The 7,636-nt window shown below is 46.3% G+C and overlaps 1 long non-coding RNA gene across 1 annotated transcript; it reads left to right on the top strand.

Annotated features, from left to right (window-relative positions):
* The first annotated feature begins 3,523 nt into the window (after positions 1-3,523).
* LOC134155241 (uncharacterized) lies at positions 3,524-6,571 on the top strand. Its single transcript, XR_009961475.1, has 2 exons — positions 3,524-4,913; positions 5,614-6,571. It is a non-coding gene; the product is annotated as an uncharacterized LOC134155241 (long non-coding RNA).
* Positions 6,572-7,636: the final 1,065 nt, after the last annotated feature.

Below are 7,636 nucleotides of genomic sequence, written 5' to 3'. Positions count from 1 at the left end.
CCAAACTGCCCTAACACAGACCTTCCACCAGGAGTGAAGAGCAGCTGTACTTTGTCCCTTGCTCTCCTTTTATAATGATATCCCTTTTTGCTGTGTTTCTGTCTCCCCTTCAAGGTCTAACTCTGCCTGAGTCCTGCCAAGTTTCATCTTGTTCCTGTATTTCTTGATTTCCAGATGTGTCTTCCTTTCCTGATCTCTTCCACCTCATCCTTTTTTTCTTTGTAGTCCTGATGCTAAGTTTGAACACCTTTTTCCTATTAAACATGGTTTCAGGCTCAAAGCCTCACTTGAATGGTTGCCCCACCATTAAAGTTTCACACTCTAATTAAAAAAAATCTGAAATTTCCTCCATGTTCAAATCCTTAAGCTCTTCAGTCATGTTGAGCATGTTAATAGCATTGTAGTTCTGGCCTAGCTTTGGGCATCTTCTTCAGTGAGCTTGATTTATCTATCCAGGATCAAACGAAAATTGTCTTCTAGAAATGGCTAGCTGTTCACCAAACCTGTGGCTAAATGGGCATCAGAGGAAAACCCCAGGAATGGGTAGAGGCCTGGGTATAAGAAGCTTTTTAGGACCAGTTGTCTGGATGAGGAGCCTTTAACTGGGAGCAGTAAATTATATTCATTTATAAGATTTGTCCTGGTTCAACGCAAAATGGATCTGAGGAAGTCTTGTGCTAGGCAAGAGGATCCCAGTACTGGTGTGTGGTTTTTTTCTCTTAACTCTCTGTCTACAGATTTATTGCAAGTCAAGTTGCCAGGAAAGCATTACCAAATAATTATCCTGTGCTACCTCATGGTAACCTCTGCAAGAAGGTGTTTAGATAGAGAAACCATGTGAACTAGTCATTAATATCTTATAGGTCAGAGTTTTGGATGTTGCATTGTGATGAAATATATATTTCTTAGGAAAATGGGCTTGTAAGACAGAGTAAGATTTATGATGATCTTAATTAGATATTTCCTAGCTTTCAAAATGTTTGGGTTTGAGAGATGATATGATAGATAATTAACTTGTTGTCATACAGTGACTTTTCAAATGAAATATTTGTTCTCAAAATATTATTTATCTCAATATGCACTGTATGCATGCCGTAGTATGTACCCATATGTGTATGTATATAAATACATGCATATGCACTGCTGCAGCATTCCCCCCTACAGGAGTAGGGAGCATCGAGTAGTGCTCCCACATTAGGCACCATCCCAAGCCCCATGTCAGGCTGAGCAGAGGGTGCAGCCATCGCAGCCCTGTAAAAGAGGATTGCTGCCACACAGCTGCTGTTCTAGCTGTGCTTGTCCTTGCTCTCCTGCTGGAAAGGTGACCCGCAGAGGGTAAAGGGACTGGCATTCCGCCTTGCCCTTTCCTGTGTGGGTTTACTAAGGTGAAGGCCAGAGAGGTTTTCACTTATTTGGGTTTTTTGATTCATCAGCAGATATGAAATGATCACATCAGCTCTGGGTGCTGTGGGACTAGCTTTGCTCTCATCCTGGTAGTCAGGATGGATGTATTTGTGGCACTTTGTCTTTGTTTTGCCCTAAAACCAGGAGGGGACAGCAGTCCAGATCTTTCAAGGTCCTGTGCTAACAGTTTTTGGGAAGTCCTCCAGACCAGTAAGCTCCAGGGACACCTGACAGTAACACAGTGCTGCTAAGAGGTGGGAATTTGTGACATTTTTTTCTGAACTAGTAAACTCTAGATGAAGGGAACTGTATCCCTCATTGCTACATCCATCAAGGGGGGTTGGAAATAATCGCCAGGGAAGGCAGAGGGCAGGTTTGCATTGACCCTAAAGGATACTGGATGTGGGCCCTGAAGCCATGGCTGCCGCAATGCCCCATTGCTGTAAGGGAGCAAAGCTGCTGCAGAAGGAGAGAGGTCACCTGGAAGTTGATGTATTTTTTTTCTTTCCCTTTCTTTTGCATTTTTCATCAAAGCCTTATAAATTACAGACAAAACCCCTGGGGAAAAACCTCCCAGCCAGCTGCCTGTTGCAAATACTCCAGGAAACAGGAGGCGGGGAAGAGGGAAGGAAGGCTAAATTTGGTGGCTTTTATTTTTAACAAGGGCTATTTCAATCTGTTTAAAACCCATGTAAAAATAATAAATGGGGCAATGAGAAACTTTTCCCAGCACTGCAGGACTGTCGAGCCGAGTACTCACTCCATCTAGCACAGCACAGATGTGGTGTCTGTGCCAGCCCCTGCTCCGGGAGATGACAGCTCAGACACTGCCAAGGCCATCAGAGGGACAGGGAGCTCAGGGACAGAGATGAAGTTTTTCAAGGCCTCATAAGATTTTCCTAGCAAGGCCAAGAAAGGCTTGAAACTTTCCAAAGCAACTGAAGGATGCATCTGAGAGCCCTAACTTTTCTACAGGGCTGATGTAATGAGGTCCTTAGTGCAGCACAGTAAAGTTTAAGATAACAAACCCAATCAGCCAAGCAGGAAACAACCCCCTTTTTTTTTATTTTGCTTTTTAAATAATTCCATGACTGCCCTTTTTCTCCTGACTGGCCTTTGCTAGAACTTGCTGTTTGCAACACCTGAAGTCAAGGCATATAAAATGACTTGGCAGCATCTCTCTAACATTCCTCTGGCACTCTTTGGAGAGCAAGGGTGTTAACCTTGGTGTCCTGGCTGTGTGCCAGGGTAAGTAATTACATTTGGCCTCCATAAATTAGCCCTGTGGTCGCAACCGGGGAGCTGCAGCGTCATTTCCTCCTGGCTGGGGAATGGTGTGTGATGTCCAGCATGTTCCAGCGGGGCACCAGTTGCACCTTGGTGTGTGAGGTGGCGTGGAGTACAGACATGGGGAGCGATGTGGACTTGCTTATGCTGACTCTGTTAAGTTGCTCTGGGTGTGCAGGTGCTGTGCAACAGGTCTGGTTCTCAATGCTTGTGCTCCTGTGTTAGGATAAAGGAGAGCAGAGAGGGCAGAGCTGAGTCGGACCCAGCTCCAACGCCAACAGGGTGACCTGATAAATTGCCTCCAGTCAGCTGAACCTCTGTAATGGCCTCTCAGCTCGCAGCTAAAATTAGCTGAAATGGCATGAAAAGAATTGCTGAAACCTCCATGAAAGTGATTTAAGCCAAAGCACGTGACCTTGCATTTGTCACGGGCTGAAGCATGCACAGGCCTGGTAGCACAGCACAGGTGATGTGCAGTAGTGTGTTAAGCTTGGGCTGTAAGTAACCCAGTAGCCAGACAGTATGTTCAACCAGTGGCCTGGTCCCACCGTTCTCCGACACTGACTCAGATTAACCCCTTCTGCTGGGACCTAGCAGCTAGTGTCTTCAGCTGGTGTCCAGTTATAGCTGAAATGCAGTGCAGGAAGGGTTAGTTTAAGATTAGATTCAATGTGCTGGCCAACTGTGCTGTATTTCCCAATGCAGATGCTAAGCTAACCCTGCCTAATCAAGTCTGAGATAAGATGGAGTGTGTCTACATGGAGGAGACAGATGATAAAGCAAACAGGTTTGGAAGGTCTAAGCAGGAGGAGGTGTAGTGGCACGTTCCAGACCATCTTGTTATTGCCCCTTTCAAAGGTCAGCTGCTTGGTCTTTAATTTCCGAGGCTGGCTACTACAGAGCTCGGGATTGCTGTGCCTTCCCTTCAATGAATCCAGCAGCCCTGGCATGGGTGCCCCTCCCAGGCTGGCAGCAAAGGCTGTGGCTCTTGGGGTTGCCTGCAGTGGAGTGGTTACACCTTTGCAGGGCTGTTTTGTGTGTGGGAAAGGATTTCAAGGAACAATTGACCAAATGAAACCTCCGTAATGCTTCTAAATACTCAAACACATTAGACATGCCTGCCCAGCTCAGAGATAAATTAGAGCTATTATCACTAGAGCCCAGACAAACAAATGGAGGGTTCTCTCCAAACAAGCCATTCACTCAAGAGACTGGATTTACAAGGGTGAGGGAAGCAGCATGAGCTGCAGGCACCTGCTTTCTTCTGAAACCTGTTTAAATTGGCTGTATTGACTGGTAAAGGAGGAAAGAGAGCACAGCTCTGCCCTTTGTGATCTGGGGAGTCACTTCCGTGTAGGAACAGCAACATCATGATGCACTAGTTGGCATTTTGCTCTCTGTGTCCACAATCAAAGCTGGAAGTCAGACCCTGACCCACTTTGCTTTTTTCCCATGTGATGGTTGGGAGATTAAGGTCCTAGAGCACATCAGGGATGCCAAGGCCACTTTGCTTTGCCCCTGGATTTTTGTTTCTGCTTCCAAGGAGGGATGTGGAGCTGGGTTGGTGGTAAGGTGGCACTGAGAGAGAGTTTAGTTCAAATCAGTGTCTTGGGCATCAAGGAAACTGCCTGAAATAAGAAATGGGAGCCAGAGTATGCACTGTGGGTTTGGTTTTGTGTGGCAGCTAAAGGAAGGAAGGGGCAGATACAGAGACCAAAAGAAGTAAAGGAAAAAAAGAGATCATTATAATGCTTCCCTGGCTGCCTTGGGCAGTCAGTGCTCTGGTGCAGGGAGGTCGGTGGCACAGCTTTGCCATGGTGGCCAGAAGCACCATGCTGCGGTTGAGCATGACAGAGGCTGGTACTTGGATCGTGGCTCAGGCAGGGTGTCTGGAGAAGGGCCATGGTCACTACAAAGTTTCGGCGCTTGTCTGGGCCCCATAAACCAGCCCTGATGCGACTGGGGGGATCCAGGCTGGAGGGAGAGGTTGGGCTGTGGGGTGAGGGCTTTGCAGCGCTTGTGCCCTCATCTGCTTGCCTGGCAGCTCAGGCCAGCATCACCTGCAGAGGCTATGACGAAAGGTGTTATTCTCCTCTGAGAGATGCTCCTGAACAGAAAAACTTGATCCTGAACCAGAGTGCTGCTTTTTGGAAGACATCCAGTCTCTATGCACAACATTTGACTGATGATGAATTTGCCATTTCCCTTGGTAACCGGACCTGGTGATTAACTACCCTCACCGTTCAAAATTGTCTTTTATTTCCCATACAAGGTTCCCTCACTCAGTGTTGTCAACCCTCACTATTTATTTTGGGTTTTGCTGCTTACTGAGCTTTTTACCTGTGAGCCTAACAAACATGCCAATCTCAGCTATTTTCACTCTGTGGGTATCTGAGATCAAATCACGACAAAGATTTTCTTTGACTGCTGAGCAGACAGAGCCCTTTCAGTCTTTTGCAGGGTTGAGCACAGGCAAAGCAGAAGCTGTGCTCGATACTGCCTTGAGCATCTCCCAGTGTGGGGGATTTTATTTAATGTCCCAGCCTCTGGAATTGCACCATTACAAGGGCTTTCCACTTTATTTTTGCAGAAACCTGAAAATGTGACCCAAAACACAAAAATAATACTAATTTGAGGATTTTTTTTTTTTAAATGTATCAAGTGTTTTGTGATGTTTTGGTTTATCGTGAGCAGACGGGTGGTGGGTGCTGGTTTGGTGACTAATTAGAAAATTATGAACTCACTGAGGAGACACCATGAGGCTTAGGAGATCTCTCCTTGCATGTATGTGTGGTTTCTGCAGGCAAGGCAGACCTTGACCTGAAATTCCTACAGCTCTTCCACCTGCACAGTAGTAGGTTTACTTGATGCTGGCAGCCTGTCTGACCTCAACAACTCTGAAGTTCAAGCCTTTATCTGCAGGTTCTCCTGCACTGCTGGCCAGACTGAAGGGCACAAGTGGTCTCAGCATCACTGTCATGCATGTAGAGAAATTGAGTTTATTTGCCAGCTTCCTTAGAAGGTCAGATGTCCACTGCATTGTGTTGACCTTCCTTTGCTGAGCTAACGTGCTTCAATAATCTCACAGCTTGGGCTTTGTTCGTCTTCCACTGTGTTTGTCACCCTCCCTGTGTCTCCTGGCAGCACTGCTGGATGGAGCACAGCACACGCAGGGAAAAGCTGGCAGATCCTCTGAAAGGGGCAAGTATAAACCATGAGTGTTTCAAACTGAAACAGCAAGATGCTGTGTTTAAAAATATTGAAATTATGTGTTTCCCCTCTATTCATTCCTCTCTTTGTATTTCCTCCCAGGGAAAAAACTACTTGTGAAGTTGGATCCAGAGCAATAGCGGCTCTGGTGGCTGAAACCCAGCTGGTTTTCTGTTGATTTAAAACTTAAGCAAGCCCTACTAATTGGAGCCTCCCCCTCTCAAGTTTCTCCAGCCCTTGCAGTGAAGCTTTACCTCATTTCACTGTTTCCAGGCTTCAAGATTTGGATACTGTTACCTGCCATTTCTGCCTCTGAAAGGACTCTGGAGACCCCGAGTTTGGGAGCATGCTTCTAACCACTGTGCATATGTGTTGCGCCTTCCATAAAAGAATCAAGCTGGTGGTCAGGCCCTAAAATGCTTGTGTATGTGTTAAAAAAAAAAAAAAAAAAAAAAGCTGCAGCAAATCAGGATTGATGATTTAGGGGCTGGGAGAAAAAGAAGCAAGGATGTGTGTATACGTGTGTTACACATCTACAGGTTCATGGGGAATCCTACGGGATGAAAGACTCACTGGCAGCATACACCTATAGTTACTGTGTTTGCATCTCAGTTATTGTATGAGGCCCAAATGAGGGTGTCAAAATAATCTATGATGAGCATGTAAGACACCAGTGACTTGTGTTTTATGAAATGATCTGGGGAACAGAGAAGGTAGGTTGTATCTACTTGGCATAACCTGATGAACTGTGGGGGAGCTGCTTTGCCCCAGTTGTCACAGAGAGATGCTGGAAGATACCCAGCTCTGCTCCTACCCTGGTACCCAGGCACTAAGGGTCAGGAGATACAATGGTGGGGGCTCAGCTTCTTGGAAAATCATCTTCTTGTGATGGAGAGGGAAAAGTTTGTGTTTAGCTGTCGGTGAGTTAATGAATTAGAAGGCAAAGAATCAAACTAATGTTCTCTATTTTCTGAAGAGCAGACACAGTCTTGGCTTTCATTTACTGCAGGAGCAATTGAGAGGTTTTCCTAGCAGAGATCAGAGCTCCAGCTAGTGAAACCCTGTAAGAAAGAATCCATGCCTCAGGCAGGAGGCATGCAGGCAGACAGTGCAAGGGAAACAGAACCAGTGACTGGTATTTCAGCACGTTTATAGGAGCCGAAGAGCAGAGCTGGGGCTGTGGGGCCAGCCCTGGGAATCCCAGGGCTTAGAACTGGCCTCCTTCATCCCACCGCAATGCTCCTAACATTGACCAAGACATGTTTGTTCATGTGTTCCCCCTGGAGTCACTGTCTGAAAAGCACTTTATGAGGCAACAGAAACACAATGTGCTATTATATTTTAGGCTATAGCCATTCACACATTTTCTCTGCAAAATGGGTACCCTCCTTTTTTTATTATTTTTTTCTGTTGAGCTGTTTGTGCTTGCCTACTATTCCCTGCCCATACAGCACCTAGCAAAATGAGATGCTGATCTTGTGTGGGGAGGTAAATAGTGCAAATTAACCTCATGTGGAAACCCTTTGGGTTTGAATTCAGTGCTGTGCTTCTGCTGTAGCTCTGTGTCCAAACTGGTGGAGCTAATGACCTGAAACTGCAGGGAAGTTTGGACACAGGCTGCAACTCCGTCTCCCGGTAATGCACTCCTCAGTGGATTAGGAGAAGCTTCCCTGGCAAACTGGGAAGGAGTCCAAGCTGGGGAGCTGGTGTGATAGGAACTGACAGGGCTGGAAAT

Source organism: Pezoporus occidentalis, unplaced genomic scaffold, assembly GCF_034315485.1.
Source record: "Pezoporus occidentalis ecotype Australia unplaced genomic scaffold, CSIRO_AGI_Poc_V1 ctg76, whole genome shotgun sequence".
NCBI classification, from domain to species: Eukaryota; Metazoa; Chordata; class Aves; order Psittaciformes; family Psittacidae; genus Pezoporus; species Pezoporus occidentalis.
The sequence above is the reverse complement of the archived record's forward strand: the minus strand, read 5'-3'. Positions and strand labels throughout refer to the sequence as shown.